Source organism: Aphis gossypii, unplaced genomic scaffold (genome assembly GCF_020184175.1).
Source record: "Aphis gossypii isolate Hap1 unplaced genomic scaffold, ASM2018417v2 Contig00893, whole genome shotgun sequence".
NCBI lineage: Eukaryota > Metazoa > Arthropoda > Insecta > Hemiptera > Aphididae > Aphis > Aphis gossypii.
Genome location: NW_026083346.1, coordinates 2,427 through 9,873, shown reverse-complemented (window position 1 = coordinate 9,873; position 7,447 = coordinate 2,427). Strand labels below are relative to the sequence as shown.

The following is a 7,447-nucleotide window of genomic DNA, read 5'->3' as shown; positions in this document are numbered from 1 at the left end:
TAAGGTTTTTTAGGGAATGAAGTCCCTAACTCTAGTTATTAATTATTTTAATTCTCTTTCCGCCATATCACACTACAACGACAGGATAGTACTACATACTAACTTAGCTTACACATTTATTGGTTAGTATTTATTTTTTGTGATTAAAATGTATCTTTCGTATGGTAGCTACTTACCAGAATTAGAAACAATTACGTCATAATTTTCAGACATTGATATGTTTTCATTGTTTTCAATATTTTCATGAATGGAAGTACCTATCAATATTATCAAAGACAATCATATATTGGAAAAGAAACCAATAAACATTATTAAATTATTTAAATTAACTACATAATACATATTTGCATACCTGAGCGAAGTTCTTCAGTTTTAACGGGATTTTGTTTTTCATAATATGCTGAATTAAAAAATGAATTAATTTTTTTACAATTCTTGCTGGAGTCTAGAAGAAGTTTTTTATTTATTTCACGTTCTCTAGCAGCACCACCAGCACGTTTTTTATCCTCCGAATTCATTTTAAATATTCAATTAATTCAAAAAACCCTTTGCGTAAGACGTTAATGTACAATGTACCTATAATATTATAGTATAAGTACAGACAATACAGTAAACTATAATATTGTATTAGTACTGTAATAGTATCATTTAACGATTTAACGCAAACAAAATAAAATAAAATACGGGACCTATTTACATTTAATTCACAGCAATGCTTTTGCTATCTATGGACTGTGATAAGTGCGAGTATCGGCACTCTATGTGTGCCGTGTGCCCGTGTGGTGGCGACGTGACGGCGGAATTGTTATTACTTATTAGTTGTACAAGTTTACATATAATAATATTGTAATAGTTTATAGTTTATAAATAAATCACTAAGCAAGCTGTTCGGCTTATATTATATATTAATTATATCTGTAAATACATTTCGTACATGGATACAGACTATAGGCAGTACGTCGTATAAATTGTTAAAACGAAATATAGCTTATAGAGCTAATAATAGCTTATCGAGAATACACTCGTTCGCTTCATAATAATATAATAATATTATCGATTAATATAATACTTAAAATTACACGAGAGATGATAAGGTACTTATTTATGCATTATGTTTAATATATTTTTGTTTTTTCGTATACTATATTTTTCATTTCTAAAATATTATCAGGCTATTTAATCTATTATTGTAACGGGCCACCGGGATTTGTCCCGGTGTCCCGCCAGGCTATTCCGCCCCTGCTCCGATGTAAATTTGTTCAAGAATTATTTACGACAGAAAATCTTATGAAACATTTTTTAAACATCGTAAATTATAATATGCATTTAAAGAAATTCTAATTGTTTGTGTACTAACATTACTTATCCAGTAAAAAAATAAAATATAAATATAAAGTTACGTCAATATTGTACTTACTTTTGCTATTTGAACGTTTTCGTTTTGTTAAAAAAAAATCCCGGAATAAAAATCCCCGGGAAAATATCATTTTGTATGATTTTGTATTTTTGTATTTTGTAAATGGTAATTATCATTTTCAAAAAGAGTGCTCCAATTTTATACGTTGGCGATGCTCTAAATTTACCTCGTTAAAGTGTCCGAGTGTACTTAAAACGAGTTTAGATATTGAAAAACCAATATTTATTAGTATTGAGTATTGACCATGAACATGTTCATACTTCTAATAAAAATGCAGTCGCTGCTTTAAAATTACAAAACAAAATGAACGAAAAAGCACAAATATCCTATGCAACACCGAGTCAAATATTTGCCGAGTCTGTGAGTAATGTACCACATGATATATTAGTTGAATTGCCAAAAGAGGAACACGTAAAACGGACAATTCGAAACCACAGAGGTTACAACGATCCTTCAAAACCAACATGTAGAAAAGAGTTAATACCTAATTGAAGGTATTTATATTTATATTTTCAAAATAATATTTTTAATTTACAACTAACAATATCTATAAAAAAAATTAAATAATATAATAATGGTTTAATGATGTATTATATATTTTGTTGTTAATTTAAAAAAATTACAAAAAATAATAATATTATAAAAAAAAATATATTATATGTCATTGTAAAATCAATACCTACATTTATCACTCGCTCTGAGTTTAAAAAATAATAAAAAAATTTTTTTAGGTGAATGGTGCTTATACGGAGAAGAAAGATTTTTATTAGATGACAATGGTCTAGATGCGAATGAACGAGTTTTAATATTTGCTACAGACACGGGTTTATCTTTATTAGCAAGTTCTAATACATGGTTCATAGACGGAAATTTTGGACTGTACGTAATTCGAGTTTAAAAAAATTCATTTTTTATTACAGCTGTTTACTGTATTCTTGAACGTAAAACACAATACACATATGAACATTTGTTTCGTACTGTAATGAACGAGTGTGAAAAACGAGGAAAATACCCAGATCCCGGTTTTTTAAATATGGATTTTGAACTAGCCGTCATGAATGCAGCAAATCTGATCTTAGGCAGCCACATTACGATTCGAGGATGTTTTTACCACCTCTGTCAGTCAACGTATAGAAAATTACAAGAATTAGGTTTGTCCGAACGCTATAAAAAAGACGAAACATTCCGTAAGTTCTGTACTATGGTTGATAGTCTAGCTTTTCTTCTTTTAGATGATGTTAAAAATGGCATGGAGTGGTTAAAAAAAAATATACCAACTGGAGCAGAAGATTTTATAATATATTTTGATACAACCTATGTTAATGGATCTTTTAAAAAAGTAGGTACAAACGAGTCCAATATTCGTCTTCGAAGAATTCCTCCAGTATTTCCACCTTGTACATGGAATGTACATCAAACTACCTTATCAAATGATGATAGTAATAGACACCGAACAAATAATGTCACAGAAGGATGGAACAATCGATTTTCCCATTTAATTGGCATTAAACATCCTACAGTTTGGCATTTAATAAGAAAAATGAAGTACGAAGTTGCATCGGATTACGCAAAATTAGCATTGGATGACGTTGGAGAAATCAATATGAAAACAACCAAACTTGGACAGATGCGGACGACGGAAATAAGATTAAAAGAACTTTGTGCCAGGTTTGTAAGTGGAAAAATAAATGTTTCGGATTTTTTAAATTCGATAAGCCATAATATTAGAAAACAATCTAATACTAACTTTGATTATTATTATCTTTATTATTATTTTTTATTACTATTTCGCTACAGAATTTACTTAAAATTATTTATAACATTATTTAATATATTGATTTTTTGACTGAAAACTATAATATATAGTATACTAAATACTTATTTGTAATTACATATTTTTTTATTATTATTTTTTTTTTTAATACAGAATTTATTTTAAATTATTTATAGGTACCTAATATTTATAATATATTGATTTTTTGACTGATAACTTTAATATATAGTATACCTATTTGTAATTTAATACTAAAATCATTTTATATTGTGGTTGTGAGTAATATTATAGGCTGGGGATTTTTTTCCTAGGGTCGGGGATTTTTTTTTCCCGGAATTTTTATTCCGATTACCATGAAGTATAACGTCGAATGGTCATATTATTTTCGTAATTTAACGTATGTGCCAAAATCGGAAGTTTATCTCTACTGATATATGTCTCAGGTACCTATCCTTGACAATTTATTTTTTTTTTTTAATTAGTTATCATTACCTATCGTAATTTATTACCTGTACTCGCTGTATAATTTTACCAGTTTTCTACCGATGCTGTTCGGTGTGGGTCTAAGTCATAGATACTATTCATTGTTAAATCTAATCTTTTGGCCTTTTGAAATTCCAACCGTCATACTAAGTAATTGGCGATACGCGCGACGAAATATCAAAATACATTTCTTTTGGACTTTTGAAATTGCAACCGTCATACTAAGTAATTGCTGACACGCGCAACAAAATATCAAAATACCTTTTTTTCTATACCTTCCTTTCTACCTATAGTTATTGGCACCAACTCGTCGATTATATATTATCTGAGTTAGTGTGTTTTTAGCAATCGATGTGAAAGGGACTTGTTTTCATATACATTTATATATCTAATAAATACATTGTTTTTCTGGTGAGTAACTACTAACTACTTAAGTTTATAATCTAGTAGGTTATACTACTAGTTATACTACTATATACCTAGTAGGTAGGTACATACTTCATAGGTGCAGTGGTATGTTTCGGGAGGTGATCCGAAAGATATATCATGTTTTAGATCCATACTTTGATTTTGAATGAAATTTATTTAATATCATTTGTATATTGTTTGGGCCTCTTCTTCTGTTTTAATAGTATTGTAGCCCATAGTAGTGGAGCTTGCTTAATTGTAAATATCATCTGTGTTGGTATTTAAAGCTTGATAATACTACACAAAAATCAAATTATAATTATAATTTGGTCTCCATTTCATGTTTTTTTTATAAATTATTTATATTATAGATTTATACAAATTAGTTAGTAAAATAAGTTTATGCTTCAATAATTTTCAAATGCTAAACTGAATATTATACTCAGTAAAAAATTTGTGAATCGATGTTTTTAGAAACGTCTCGAGTCATATTTTTTTTTTGAAATTGAGATATTAGTAAAAACGTATATACCTACTATATAGTCATATCATGTGTTTTTGAGTGAAAAAACCGACTTTATAGGTGTAGTATTATTAGTAGGTGTATGATATATTTTAATAAGTACTTTTTCTTAAATTAATTTATTTTTCAAAAATATTTATATTATACAGTTTTTATCAATTATCCAAAAGTTTTAAATTATTGACTCATGACGTTTTTGCAATCATCGGATTCGTATATATATAATATATTTATTAGTACCTATGTCAAGAATTTCCTCATGTATGAGAATAATTTTTTTCGTTTATCAAGTTGTGTAGTGTGTATTTACATTGTACATTTTATGAATACAGCAATTAATTAAAATTAATCGCTGAAGAAAAGTCCGTTTTAAAAAAAGTTTGACAAAAAGTCCGGATTCATTTTTATAGTCGGACAAAAATTCTAAGCACATTATTTAGTTTCTAACAAAAACTCGGAAAATACAAAATATTCTTTATAACTTATATATTTTTTTCTAATTTCTATTTTCTTATTCTTATTATTTCGTATAACTATGTGACCATAATTATTTTATCCTAAAGGGGACACTTAAAAAAAGAGGTGCGTAAAATGTAAATACATAATAATAGCAAATACATATACATTACATTTCATTTTATTTGAAATTTTTTTTTATTGATAAACAAATCAGACAAACATTAGATACAACATATTTTAAAATGTTAAAGTTTTTACTTAAACAAAGTTTAATTTACAATCACAATTACAGTTTTAATACTTATCCTTAGATACAATTTTTTTTAGTAACAAATTATTTTTTTTTAATAATTCATAAAAATCCAAACAAGTGTAATCAAAGTTTAACTTAATTATTACTAATGCCTTTAATGTAGACACGCTCAACTGAGTTTTTTCTGGGTCCAAATTTTTGGATATGTGACTGAACACTTTCAGTTGATGCATTTGAACCCGGCAGACATAACACATATTCTACTATTATTATCATTTTATCACATTGTATGTCTTTTTCTTTAAAATATTTGAAAATATAAACCCAGCGTTGATCCGTGGGTTTTTTTTCTAAGTTCTATTCATAAATTTTCTCTTGTGTAACATACTGTAATGTAAGCATAAATTGATCAAATAATGCAGTATCATTATTAGGATTGAAAAATCCTTTATTTGAAATGAACTCAGCAACCTTTTCTATTTCAGACCAATTTGGTACTTTTTTAAGGGTAATACATTCCATTAATTCTAGTTCTTCAAAATGAAAAGTCCAAGAAGTAGGTGTAAAATGGGGATTCTAGATCTCCTCCCCCTTAATTTTACATGTAAAAGGATAGGTATGGCCTGTATAGGCAACAACTACACAGCTCCTCCTAAACTTGTATTAATTACTCAATATAGGCAACCCGCAACACTCATAACCCAACACCATCACCAGATCCTACACGTAACCGGGTATATATTTTTTATACTTCTCCTTCAAACCCCCTACCTTTTGAAGAAAAATAATGTATATAATATTCTGATTTTGACTAAATATGACACCTGACCATCAAATATTTTTCCCCTTCCCAATCAATTATATTTCTTCCCCTTTTATTTACACACACACACACACACACACACACATAACATACTTACCATCACATACATACTAAACGCAGTACACACACATATTACATAAGTAATCTTACATCACACATACACAACAATCAAACATATTATATATAGTTAACATATCGATACTTATTTTATTCATTTACGAATAAGTACCTAGCTAAATCATACGTTATGCATAGGAATGTTTCACACACACACACACACACACACACACACACACACACACATAACAGCTTCACATACATTAAACCTTTTCAAACATACATTGTCCATAACAAACCCATAATGAGGGATGTGGTATCCCTGTCACCAAGTCCGTTCCAAATACAAACATGTACAGACCTGCAGAGTCATATTCGAGTATTGTCGGCGAATAAAAAAGTAGTGCATGAAGCAAAATGAAATCAGTCCATGTACTATCCTTCAAGTGTCAAATCGTGTTATTCAGAGTTCCTAAGTTCCTAACTATTTCATACTGTTATTTAAAGTACAATTTTTTTATAATTCATTACCCATAATTCGTTGAAGGGTACAGTCTTGTTCGCGAGTTCGACTAGTGCTCTTCAGTTTTAAACATAATCATGTTTTCGTGTTGTGTATGCGATAAAGCCTTTACATTGATCAAAAATCTACATAGACATGCAAGTCACACGAATCACCCACTAAAATCGTATGCAGTATTTGCTCAGAAATATTCACGCGAAGAGATAACCTCATCAGACATAAAAAAGAAAACAATCGTAAGTATTTTTTTTCACAATAAAAATTTACAAATTTATTAGATAAAATATTCATAATCAAATTAATAATAAATAATACTATTTTCAGGTTCAAATATTATAATCCAACAACAACAACCACCATAACCAAGCGAGAAATTCAAGATTTTTTTAACCAGCTGAACAAATTTACGATTATGATGGTAAATATATTATTCATAACTTTATATATATATATAACATAGGTTCTTATTTTATTTTATAAAAAATAGAACAATTAATAAAATATACAAAGTTGTATAAAATCATGAAAACATAATAATAATTTAGATAAAATCCTGATAAATCCCATAATTATAGATAATCCCGTTAAGATGATATATATATATATATGTTGAAAATGTTCATAAAATTGTTCAATAATTTTGATAAATTTTCATGTAGTAATATATTAATTGATAATATTTCCATACGATTATTATCATAACGCTATTAAACATACATAAATAATT

At 27.9% G+C, this 7,447-nt stretch overlaps 1 pseudogene; it reads left to right on the top strand.

Moving 5' to 3' along the window:
- The first annotated feature begins 1,533 nt into the window (after positions 1 to 1,533).
- On the top strand, positions 1,534 to 7,082 carry LOC126555525 (uncharacterized; annotated as a pseudogene).
- Positions 7,083 to 7,447: the final 365 nt, after the last annotated feature.